The 13,447-nt window shown below is 40.7% G+C and overlaps 1 protein-coding gene and 1 non-coding gene across 15 annotated transcripts in view; both read right to left on the bottom strand.

Moving 5' to 3' along the window:
- RERE (arginine-glutamic acid dipeptide repeats) overlaps positions 1–13,447 on the bottom strand; it is a 467,189-nt gene that overhangs the window by 156,190 nt on the left and 297,552 nt on the right. The window lies entirely within an intron of this gene.
- LOC129472773 (small nucleolar RNA SNORA77) lies at positions 1,722–1,846 on the bottom strand. The gene has a single exon (XR_008654055.1). It is a non-coding gene; the product is annotated as a small nucleolar RNA SNORA77 (small nucleolar RNA).

Below are 13,447 nucleotides of genomic sequence, written 5' to 3'. Positions count from 1 at the left end.
GAGGAGGAGAAGACGATGAAGACGAAGAAGAGGAGGAAGAAGAAGAAGAAATGTGGTGGTCCAGTCCTCAAGAATCTTACAAGCCTCCAGCTGGCGAGGCAGCATCTGTACCAAAACACCAGAACAGGCCGATGCCCGCATTCATCAACATAAGACACTTCAGAAGACACAGTACAAAAATATGAAGGGGAGGTACCAAAATGAGGCAGGCTTCAAGAGAAGACACAGAGGAGATAATAGGCCTAGCAGCAGGAAAAAAAGAGAGGACTTTCCAAGTAGAAATGAAAGCATGCAGAGGTGGCAGGCTGAAAGGGAGGGGCAGTGACGGGGAAATGCTTGCATGTGGGCTGACTTCATCATACAAGTCATCTTCATTTCTTCATTAGGAGAATGGTATGTGGGAAAAAGAAGCTAAAAGATGGATTGTTCTCATAGGTTTATGTAGGAAATGGAAGAAGCTGTTTTAGGAGGTATGTAGAGGAATCAAATCAGCCACAAGTTATTTTAATCATGAGCGCTTCTTTAAGAAAAACAAGCAAGCAGTCAGTGTTACCACTATTTCCCTTCCAACTTGTGCTTTTCTATTTTCTAACTAGCTGTGAGCAAAACAAGCTGCCAAAAGTTCTAAATACTTTCGAAATGCTTTCTTGCCTACAAGTAGGTCTAGCCAGAAGGTATCATTTCAGAAACCTTCAGCCACAGCCCATTCAGTAACTTGTGCCTGCAGCTCAACCTTTGGGTTCTTCCAGAAGGTCTGTCACTCTGGAGCTCTCCAATGGTTGGATATCATTTCCATATCATGGCTACACTGTTAAGTCCTTGATAATTCTAGAAAAAACATTCCTGTTTGATTTTTATTTTATTTTGGAGATGAGGTCTTGCTATGTTGCCCAGTATGTTCTCAAAACCCTGGGCTCAAAGGGACCCTCACCTCAGCCTCCCAAAGCGCTGGAATTATAGACATGAGCCACCGCACTCACCCCCAAACCCGATTTTTATTTTAATAAGCCAGTTTATCATCATATTTCGCTTAAAAAAACCCAATGTGCCATGATAATGAAACGAACTCCCAAATACCCTGTTGACTAGATACTTATATCTCATGTATTTCCATAAAAATAGGATGCAGATAATTATTAAACTAATAATACAAATGAGACAAAAAATGTATTGGGTCATCTTAAGAGACTTGAAAATTGTTTCTTTTAAGTTTATAACAGGGAAGAGTACTAATAAGTAGGCTATAACATGAAAACCAAGATAAAATAAGGAAACTTCTTAAAAGCTTATTTAAAAAATCCCTCTTTACAACAAAAGTATTTTTAAATTGTATGTAACTTAAATATCAGGGTTCTGTAGCAAGGAATACAACAAAGTTCTTTTTGGGCAGGTAGGATCTGAGGTGCAGACAATGGCATTAGCCTACTATATGCAACAGTTACAGAATATAGAATAAATGGCAAAAGTAGTTTTTAGGTCCAAGATATAAAGAGGTAGATAGCAACACACCCCATCAGAGAAAGCTTGATGCAACTGACAGAAAAACTGTCAGAATATGAGCTTAAGGTGAAAGACAAGAAGTACACATGGTGGGGAAGTACCAGCATCCAGCTGTATCTGGATCCACCGAGCAATCAGAATCCTCCTTACTGAACTAAGTATCCCTCCCCTGCTGCCGCACTGCTCTCCTCTCTTTTTTCTTTTTCTTTTTTTTTTTTTTATCCTGTATCCCCAGACAGTTGCATCACCCTTGATAGGCCAGGCAGCCACAACGCCCCAGAATGTTTCCCTGGCACATGGAAAAAGCACCCCCATGAGGCTGCAGCCAGGTGCAAAGTGAGTCTGTTAACTGCTCCCATCTGAATGCACCCTTTGTGGTTCACACCTCACTCATTAATGATATTTAAACATGATAGTATCAGCAGCTTGTAGGAAACACTCTTAATCGTCAATTGCAATCTTGATACAATGACTACATTTTGTCTTTTACTTCACACAACATTTCTCAAACTTTTAGGTCTCTGTACCCTTTTACACTCTTAATAATTACTGGAGTGTGTCTTGGTGGTCCCAGAATCTGTCTCTTGTTTCAACAATGTTTGGACAGCACATATCCTGGGACTCCATCTGTTCCAGCCTCCAACTGCCCTCCAATTTCCTCTCCATTTGCAACCTCCAGGACCCTTCTTCTCGGCCATCTCCTGCTTCTGGGACCAGCCACCACTGTTTTTGTGGTTAGCTCCTCATTGCTGACCAACCCCACAAGCTCTGGGAGGCATGGGTGACTTCCTCCACGAATCGGCCAAGAAGATTCAGGACACTGAGTGTCTCTTGAAGATGTGTGTGTGGCAGCAGCAGCCATTTCCAGGATGTGGAGAAGCCATCTCAAAATGAGTGGGGGGGTAAAAACCCTGGGTTCCGTGGAAGCCACCATAGGCCTGGGGAAGAACCTGAACCAGATCCTCGATCTTCAGGCCCTGGGTTCTGCCTGCACAGACCCCCATCTCTGTGACTTCTGGAGAGCCACTTCCTAGATGAGGAGGTGAAACTCAATAAGAAGATCGGCGACTACCAGACCAACCTCCCCAGGCTGGGCTGGGTAAATGTTTCTTCCAAAAGACTCACCCTCAAGCACCACTAGGAGCCTACAGAGAGCCCAGCAAACTTTTAGGAGCCCCTCTCAAAGTTCAGGGCTTCTGCCTAAGCAGCGCCTCCAGCTACTACCCTGGACCCCTCTCCCAAGCCTTGGACAAAACGGAAATAAAGCTTATTGCAAAAAATAAAAATAAAAATTACTGAACATCCCAAGAAATCTAAATTTTTGAAAACTTTCAAAATATTGATTTAAAAATAGCAATAAGCCCATTACATAACAATATGCATATTCTTATAAAAAGTAATTGCATTTAAGCAGAAAGCTTTAGTGAAAACTGAGGCATTATTTTATGTTTTTGCAAATCTCATTACTATTTGACTTAATAGAAAAGACAGCTAGATTCTCCTATCTACTTTTGAATTCAATCTGCTGTAATGTTGTGGTTAAATTACATGAAGATAATACAGCCTAACACGGCCATGTAACTAGAAAAGGTAAGAATATAGCCTTTTTGATACTACGCCAAAAACTCAACAAGTTCCCAGCACTTTGTGGGGCTGAGGTGGGAAGATCACTTGAGGCCAGGAGTTCGAGACCAGCCTGGCCAACATGGTGAAACCCTGTCTCAACTAAAAATACAAAAAATTAGCTGGGCGTGGTGGTGCATGCTTGTAATCCCAGCTACTCAGGAGCCTGAGGCAGCAGAATTGGTCGAACCTGGGAGGCAGAGGTTGCAGTGAGCCAACATCGTGCCATTGTACTCCAGCCTGGGTGACAAGAGCGAAACTCTGTCTCAAAAACAAAACAAAACAAAAACTCAACAAGTAATCATTTCTTAAAGATGTGTACACAAGGTGAATCTAAAAGCCTATCAATAGCGTTTTGACTGTGCTACTCCGAAATCCATTGGTCTGTCTTGCCTTTGAATGAATGGATCTTCTACTCAGATGTGATTTTGTAATGTCATGCATTGGTTTTATGGAGAATGTCAGTTTACTCAGTTCTGCAGGTCTTTCAAATATCAACCAGTTCTTTATACAGTATTTTTTAAAAGTCATATTAATATCACCTATCTCATAAGAAATGCCTTTCAGTGTAGAGAAGCTGTCAGGCTCAGAGTGGTGAGTACAAGCTTTTCAAAATTCTAATTTTTACTTGAAAGTTCAAATCTTAGCCTTGTCAAGTAATATCGGTGTTTTCCTTGAAATAACAAGCTCACTTAATTCATCTTCAAGAAAGTTTCTGCCAAATGCCCATGTCTGAATGACCACAGCTTGTCTGTCAGTTGTTCTTTCAAAGAGTAACTGCTATTCCATGAAAAAAGTGGCTAGCTTTGCTTCTAACTCAAACGTCTCGACGGAACCGAGGCTTCTCCTCAAGACAATCACTGTCTTTCGGTTTAGGGCAGGAGACTTTTAAGTCAGGAAGCCAAGTCTTGGGATTAAAAAATAATAATAGGATGGGCGAGGTGGCTCACGCCTGTAATAACAGCATTTTGGGAGGCCGAGGCAGGTGGATCACCTGAGGTCAGGAGTTCGAAACCAGCCTAGTCAACATGGTGAAACCCCGTCCCTACTAAAAATACAAAATTAGCCATTCGGGGTGGCATGTGCCTGAATCCTAGCTACTCGGGAGGCTCAGGCAGGAGAACAGCTTGAACCCGGGAGGCAGAGGTTACAGTGAGCTGAGGTCACGCCATTGCACTCCAGCCTGGGCAAAAAAAGAATGAAACTCCGCCTCAAAAAAAAAAGAAAGAAAGAAAAGGAAATGATAAAATAATAATAAAAATAATAATAATGAGGTCCACAAGCTATGCTCTGAGAAGCACTGACTATGGCACATTCTGAACTTCAGAAAGTCCTGGAGGCTAAAATTCATCTAGAAGATGCCAGCTTTCTTCTTTGATTAATAACAACAGTAGCTAACATTTCAGCACTTACTATCTGTCCTAGGTGCTCTACAGTATTATCTCATTTCTAGGTATTAAGGCATTTAATTAATGTTTTGATATTAACAGACGTATTAGTATTTATTGCTATTCACAGAAATTCAGGTGTCTTTCTATCCTGTGTTCAAAACAACATAGCACTACACATGGTGGTGCACACCTGTAATCCCAGCACTTTGGGACGCTGAGGCAAGAGGATAGCTTGAGCTCAGGAGTTTGAGACCAGCCTGGGCAATAGGCTTTATAAAAAATGTTTTTTTAATTAGCTGGTCACGGTGGCGCAACTATAATCCCACCTACTCAGGAGGCTGAGGCAGGAGGATCACTTGAGCTCTGGAGTTTGAGGCTGCAGTGAGCTATGAACACACCACTGCACTCCAGCCTGGGCAATAGAGCTAGACTGTCTTTAAAAAAACAAACAGGCCGGGCGTGCTGGCTCACCTGAGGCAGGTGGATCATCTGAGGTCAGGAGTTCAAGACCAGCCTGGACAACATGGTAAAACCCCACTCTACTAAAAATACAAAAACTAGCCAGGCATGGTGGCAGGTGCCTGTAGTCCCAGCTACTCAGGACGCTGAGGCAGGAGAATTGCTTGAGTCTGGGAGGCAGCGGTTGCAGTGAGCCAAGATCATGCTACTATACCCCAGCCTGGGTGACAGAGCGAGACTGTCTCGAAAAATAAACAACAACAACAACAACAACAAAAACATAGCTACTAAACAGGTTTCTGCTTGGATGTACAATGCTGCTGAATTAACAAAGTAGGTCTAGTCAAAGCCAGGGTGGTCATCAACTTTGGAAGAAAAATCTAGACCAAAGGCAGTATGAATCCTAGCCAAGTCATATAAAGGATACTACTGTATGAATTAAGAAACCAAAGATGCAAGTCATGTCCAGGATAATGCAACATACACACACATCTATCTTTATCCTCATCTTAGAGTTTTCACGTACATTATCTTAAATCTAGGTGTAGGCCGGGTGCGGTGGCTCGTGCCTGTAATCTCAGCACTTTGGGAGGCCGAGGTGGGCGGGTTACCTGAGGTCAGGAGTTCGAAACCAGCCTGGCCAATATGGAGAAGCCCCACCCCTAAAAATACAAAATTAGCCAAGCGTGGTAGTGGGTGCGGTAGTGGGCGCCTATAATCCCGGCTACTCAACATGCTGAGGCAGAAGAATTGCTTAAATCCGGGAGATGGAGGCTGCAGAGAGCCAAGATCCCGCCAGTATACTCCAGCCTGGAGGACAGAGCAAGACTCTATCTCAGAGGAAAAAAAAAAAAAATCTAGGTGTATTATAGTTACATAACAAACACAAGCAAAATAATAGTACTAGCTATCAATTACTAAGTGCTTTCTAGGCTGGGCATATATTATTTCATTATTCCATGACAACTCTATAAGGCAGTATCTCCATAAGTAATAATAACAATACTAATTTTAACACTAGTAAAGCAACTAATACATCCATTGAACGTTTACTATGTACCAGGCATTGCAAGGTAGCAATTTCCATTTATTTTCTTATCTAATCTTATAGGCGACCCTCTAAGATAGGTGCTATTGTAGTAAGTGTACAGGTCAGGTCACTGAAGCCAAGAGACGTTATGCAGTTGCCCAAGATTAAACAGCAAATAAGTGGAGAAATCAGGATTCGAACTCAAGGTCAGTTGACTCCAAAGTCAGAGCTCTCAATCACACTCCCATACGGCAGAATGATTAAGTTACTGAACCAAAATCATACAATTAATTACAAACAGAATGATGAGAATACATATCCCTTTCCCTGTTTTGGTTCTATGTTCATTTCAAACACCCAAGCAAGACAAAATGATCAAAAGAATTTTTTTAAGTTTCAAAGTCATGATGAAAGAGAAAAACCTATCAAAGTTAGAGGCCAATTTATATAATACTCTTGAAATGACAAAATTACAGAAATGGAGACAGATTCGTGATTGCCAGGTGTTAGAGATGGTGGGGAGAGGGAGGGAGGCCGAGGGTGTGACCATAAAGGGAGAGCTTTGTAGTGATGAATAGCTCTTGTCTCTTCATTGTTGTGGTGGTTACACAAAGCTGTACATGTAATAAAATGGCACAGAACTACACGCACACAATGTACTAATGCCAGTTTCCTGGTTTTGGTATCGTATTACAGTTACAAAAGATGAGACCACTCTGTGGTATCTTTGCAACTTCCTGTGAATCCAAAAAATTTAAAGTTTTAAAAAAGTCAAATGAAGAGGGGGATATAATACAGGCAGATGGGAAATCAGAAAGAACACCAGACATGAGAAAAGCTGATTAAAGGACAAACAGATCAACCCCAAATTACACTGTACACAGCTGAACCAGTAACTGAAGAAAGAGGGCCACAGCTTATCAGCAATGAGATTCAAGAAATTAACTCCAAGTGACATATTTATTTTTTCCTTATGTTTACTAAGGATTTCTGCTGTGGATTCATCATCTTGGAGACATCTTTATAATGTGAATCATATTACAAAAACTGAATTAAGGACTGTCACTATCATCCCCAGCAAAAGAAGGAATTTCTCTGTGTAGCTAATGTAAATAATGTGTTTTTCAAAACACCTTAAGTTCAGCCTGCATTATTCTACAAATCTTTGTTTTAGAATATGAAAAAAATAGTTCCAGAAGCCAAATTACAACAATAATGGTAAGTCGTTGTTTTTATTCCTGAAGTATTAAAAAAAACAGAAAGTCATTGTATATGAAATCCGATAAAAAAAAACCCAGTGTAACAAAGCAGTATCCATAGCAACTACAACTTAATATTTCAGTCCTCTTCAGCTGCAGTGGATTAAATAAAATGACAAGATGTTCCCTTTGAAAAGTAACCTGTTACCATGGAAACGTTTTAGTCTAAGAAGTAAACAGGGAATGGACAGAAAGGAGCAGGGAGCCTGTAAATGAATATCAAAAAGGGAGAAGCATCTTTGCAGAGGAGATGGAGGTGGCGATGGCCGGCAAAGGGAGGGTCTGTGAGAAGAGCATGCCTGCTAGATGCAGGATCCCAGCCCAACCCAGAGGCTTAGCCCAGAACATGATGCGGCCACTTCTTCACCCTGAAGAAAGGGGAAGGGGCAGGAAGGCAATGTTCTGTGAACATTCACCAAAGACGCCCAAAGATCTCTATGTGATCACGGTGACTGCTTAAGATAGGCACTTGATTCTACAAGGGAAGTTGAGGGAGGAGGATACAGATATGGGAAGAACACATGAACAGAAGGCACCACCATGAAGCAACTAAGGGCAAGAGCTGATCCCCTCATTCAGCCCCTCCCCAAGCCTTGGGTGGTAACAGCCGTGTAGCCTGTGGCCCATTCCCAAGGTGCTGGGACAGAAAAGGCCCAAGTCAGACCCTTGTTCTGTGGCTGGCATCATGTATGAATGAGATCACTGAGAAATCTCTCTTCCTGTCCTTCAGATGGTAAATATCACACAGTAGACATTCTTATCTTTTCCACAGGGTATTAAGTTGAGCAGGAAGACTGACATGGCATCAACAGAATGAAGATCTTAGAAACTCTACTTAGTAGCACATTTAGAAAATGACCACAGAAGAAGTCTGTAGGTCCAGAACAAAATACACCACATTTTAAGAAAACCAAAAGGCAATTTATCAGAATCACCTTTTTAGATGGATTATGGAGTAGGAGTGAAAGCAAGGATTAAGAAGGAAGACTACTGCAATATGCTGGGTTTCTCAATTTTCTCCAGCATGAACACATACTTCAAAGCTGCCTTGAACAAGCCTGAAATTTCTTTTTAAAATCTGACATAGTATCTTAAAAAGCCATGCGAATGTTGTATTCTATCCCATCATATATTCCCATTCATTTTTAGAGAAAAATTTCCATAAATCTGAATAAAATCATTGTGCTGGCCAACTCTGGGCACACTTTCTGTGGGTTAGCCCTGCTCCTTAAGAAACAGCAATAAATAAATAAATAAACAAATAAACAAACATTAAAAGAAACATCATTGTACCTCCTATTAGGATCTCCCATGACACTGGCACCTCACTCCTGAGACAGAAGAGCTGTCACACCCACACCTGAGTCTAGATGTTCAAAAGCAGGGAAAGAGCATGGTCTTCAGAATTAAATGAACCTGAATTAAAATTTTAGTATCAGGCCAGGCGTGGTGGCTCATGTGTGTAATCCCAGCACTTTGGGTGTCCAAGGTGGGTGAGTCCCTTGAGCCCAGGAGTTCAAGACCAGCCTAGGCAACATAGCAAGACCTAGTCTCTGCAAACAAACAAACAAAACCCAACCAACCAACAAAAACAACAAAAATTAAAAATTAGTCAGGCATGGTAAAATGCACCTGCAGTCTCAGCTAGTTGGGAGGCTGACGCGAGAGGATCACTTGAGCCCAGGAGTTTGAGGTTGCAGTGAGCTATGATCATGCCACTGCACTCCAGCCTGGGCAACAGAGCAAGACCCTGCCACTAATAAAATTTTAAAAATAAAAAAATAAGTTTCAGTACCCAAGGTTTTGTCTGCTCTAAGTGTGATTTTGAGGACACAATTAAATCTAATTCCTTCGTTTCCTCATCTATAATATGAAGTTGATAATGTTACTATGCAAGGTTATCATAAAAATAAAAGATGATTTATGGAAAGAACTAGACACAGTACCCATTGCTTAGGGGTCATTAATATTATTAAACTCTATATACTGGCAATTAAGTGAGAATGGGAGCTAATCCTGCTATTATGAGTTCCCAAAGTACCACTTACCTCTCCTTCCGCCCATATCACAGTCAGGATTTTATATTTATTTTGCGTAGTTATTTCTTTGAATGGCTGTCTTGCCCTCTAGACTGGAAGTACATGCGGGTAAGAACTAAGTCTGGTTTTGGTCACCATAATGCAGAACTCACTGGCTCTTATTAGATACATTTTAAAAAAATAAATGACTCCGATATTCTAACTCAACTACTGCTTAGCCACAGACAGCAAGTAAGGGCTCTGCTGCAAAACTTAGATAGTGAAGTCACTGTGACAGAAAGCCAGCCTTCCAAGCAAAATTAACTTAAAAGTAGGTTTGATTAAACTGCCTAACAGGAAGCAAATTCATTATTCAATCAAAAATAAAACTAAAAACAAATACAAATGAAAAAACAAAGAGATTTAGTCAACTTAAAGTTACCACTTCCATATTCACACACAAATAAATACAAAGGCCAACACAAGAACTTATCCAAAATCCAAAATCATAAAATTCTAAATTTTCTCTGCGGAAAGTTCCTGAGAGGCCATTGATCCAATCTTCTAGCTTAATAGAAGAAATCAAGGCCTGAGGAAAGAAAACTGCTCTTTTAAGGGATCACACTGAGTTAATTACTGAAGAAGACTGCAGGCCACACAGGCAGCTCTCCCACAGGGTCCTCCTAAATATAATTCAGGGTCCAGAACTAGAAATTTGGCATTGCCTGAAGAATAATAAGAATTTCCATGCCGGTAAGACGCAGTAAATATGGCCTCCACACACAATAATGTATGAGTAATGTCAGGAAAAAAACTGGTCAAAAAATTTAACGGGTGAGAAAGATCTAGTTTCAAAGTGCTACAGTGACTTTGCTCCGTTGTCTAAATTTCTTATCTGCCTTCTCTCTCTCCTCCATTATGTGGTAACCTACCGTGTATCTGGCAATGTCATAAAACAGCATTCCACCACAGGCTCCTAGGGAACTTTACTGTAATGGCCTGCGGCAAAGTTTAGGGGCCGCGGCCTAACAAAGCTGCCTGCACACACACAGAGCTTCAGCCAAAAAACATAAAAAAAAAAAAACAAAACAAAACCCACTATGACCGAAACCCATTTACAAAGCAGCAGTCACTGTAGATTAAGCTGCTCTCCTGACCCAAGATGGTGCTAGCTTTCTGCATATTGAAATCAAACTGTGTAACAAAGCTGAATGCAGCACCCCCAGAAATAAAAAAGGGACTTTGGACCAAGCAAGCATGTCTACAACACGTCTAAAGGTTTCCTTTGTCCCCTCAGGGGAATGTCATAAAAAAAACATGACAATTGCCTTATTCCTCCTCGCTGCAGTGGTATGAATATAGAAGGAAGAGAACACAAACAGGCAATAACTAACACACACACATGCACCTAGTGTGTGTAAGTGAGAAAGCGGCATGAAATGTTTAATGCTGAACACACCCAATATTATAATTATGGAAGTAGAGCTTCTTTAAAAAAAACAAAACAAAACAAAAAAAACTCCAAAGAAAAACATAAACACTCAAAGAGAGTAAAAAGAAAGTGGATCAGTAAATAGTTATTAAACATACTGATGGTTAATAATTAGTGTAACTCCTAAAACAATCCCTAGCATTGTCTTAGTTGAACAGGCTATTTAAAATAAAAATAAAAAGATGTTGGCCAGGCACAGTGGCTCATGCCTATAATCCTACCACTTTGGGAGGCCAAGACAGGAAGATAGTTTGAGGCCAGGAGTTCGAGACCAACCCAGGCAACAAAGAGAGACCTGCATGCCTATTTTTTTAATTAAAAATTTAAAAATACATGTTGTTGTTGAGATAATCATATCTACATGAGCTTGAGACTGTACATTTGACCTGTGAATTAATAACAATAATGTACTAAGCAACTATGTGCCAAGCACTTTCAAGTTGTTTTCATCTAATCTTTACAAAAACTATAAGAAATATTTATTTCCAGATTACCCATGAGAAAAATGAAGCTCAGAGGAGGGAAGGAACCTGTCCAATGTCACCGCTTGCCCAATGTCACTTATTAGGTGGAATCTGAACCATACTACCTGGCTCCAAATCTAGCCTTTCCTCTTACCATAGATGATGTATTCATTTATTCAACATATTCACACCAAAGACCCATTTGCCAGGTACTCTACTAGAAATGGAGACTATAAGAATAGACTTGGCCCTGCCCCAAAAGCTTGATGTCCAATAGGGAAAATAATCAAATAATCACAAATAAATGTGTAGCTCAAAGAAGTTTGATAGAAATAATCTCTAATTTTCCCAGTTGAATTAAGATGAAGTGTTTTACCTTAGACTCAAAGTATCATAGAATATACAATATGAGATTAGTTATCTTTCAGAATTGTTTTAAAAGTATATTCAAGCATGAGTCTCATTAGGCCAAAAAGAAAAATAAATCAGACTCATGCTTTATCACCCACAGTGGTAGGATTACAACCATGCCCACATCAGAAACTGCTCAGAAGAGATGATAACTAATTATCTGTGCTTATTTAGGAGAAGATTTGTGAATGTACACACCACCTAAAATATTCCTTTAGCTATTATTTTCTACCTTCTCTCTCACCCTGTCAGACATTTATCTTACAGTTTTAGAATACATGGTCTTCTGGTGGAAGACAACTCGGTTCAGTAACAAACAAAAAGTACCTGGCAAATGGGTTTTTGGTATGAATATGTTGAATAAATGAATACACAAAGTAAAATGGAAAAGAAAACAAATTCAGAAGGAAAAGAATCAGGAAAAAAGAACAACTAGAGAATCACAGACATCTGGTCTTAGATATATCAGAGTCTTCTAATTCATAAATTAACACAGTAGCCAAGAGTCAAGGAAGAAGTGAAAGCAGATTAAGAACGAAGTGTCAGCCGGGCAGGGCGGCTCACACCTATAATCCCAGCACTTTGGGAGGCTGAGGCGGGCGGATCACCTGAGGTCAGGAGTTTGAGACCAGCCTGGCCAACATGGTGAAACCCCGTCTCTACTAAAAAATACAAAAATTAGCCAAGTATGGTGGCAGATGCCTGTAATCCTAGCTACTCAGGAGGCTGAGGCAGGCGAATCGCTTGAACCTGGGAGGCAGAGGTTGCAGTGAGCTGAGATCACACCATCGTACTCCAGCCTGGGCAACAAGAGCGAGACTCCGTCTCAAAAAAAAAAAAAAAGTAAAGAAAAAAAAGAATGAAGTGCCAGGCCAGGCACGGTGGCCTGTAATCCTGGCACTTTGGGAGGCCAAGGCAGCATGGATTGCTTGAGGCCAGAAGTTCAAGACCAACCTGGGCAACAAGGTGAAATCCCTTCTCTACAGAAAATACAAAAAATTAGCCAGGTGTGGTGGCGCCCACATGTAGTCCCAGCTATGTGGGAGGCTGAGGCAGGAGAATCACCTTAGCCTAGGGAGGTCCCCAGGGAGGTCGAGGCTGCAGTGAGCTGAGATCACACCACTGCACTCCATCCAGCCTGGGTGACAGCGTGAGAACCTATCTCAAAAAGAAAAAGAAAAAAAAAGTGACGTGTCAATTAAACACAATCAAGTTCATTCTAGCTTTCAACCAAAGACAGACTGCAAAACTTCTGTTGACAGAGGAACACTTTAAATGTGAGGCTCCCTCAGATTCGAATTCAAGATTCTATTACAATGATAAGAACAACTAATAAGATAATAACTTTGTGAACTTTTCTGTTCTTTTTGAAACATCTGCTTGCTATATTCCCAACATTTCCTGATACTCTCAAGTGCAACAGAAGCAGAACCGTAAGCCAAAATGAAACAAACTAGCATCTTTTCCATGTTCAAGCTACACAGACCAAAGACTTCATCAACCACTAGGGTAACTTCCCATGTGCTGTTCCCTCACCTCCTCCACCAGACAAACACAGAAGCCTTCAAGCAAGGCTTTAGAATTCCAAAAAATATTTTTCCAAGACAGGATAATATAGAAGAAATACATACTACACAAGAAGTAACTCTAATGAGTTACTTTACTGGATTTGAAACATAGACAAATTCGACTCTTAACAACAGAATATCCACAGATCACAGTCAGTAACCACAAGTCTTCACCATTAAATAGATGGCGGCATCCAAGCTCCATAAATGCAGATTTGTACTAGGCCCACAC

Source organism: Symphalangus syndactylus, chromosome 22 (genome assembly GCF_028878055.3).
Source record: "Symphalangus syndactylus isolate Jambi chromosome 22, NHGRI_mSymSyn1-v2.1_pri, whole genome shotgun sequence".
NCBI classification, from domain to species: Eukaryota; Metazoa; Chordata; class Mammalia; order Primates; family Hylobatidae; genus Symphalangus; species Symphalangus syndactylus.
This window is presented reverse-complemented; position numbering and strand designations above follow the sequence as displayed.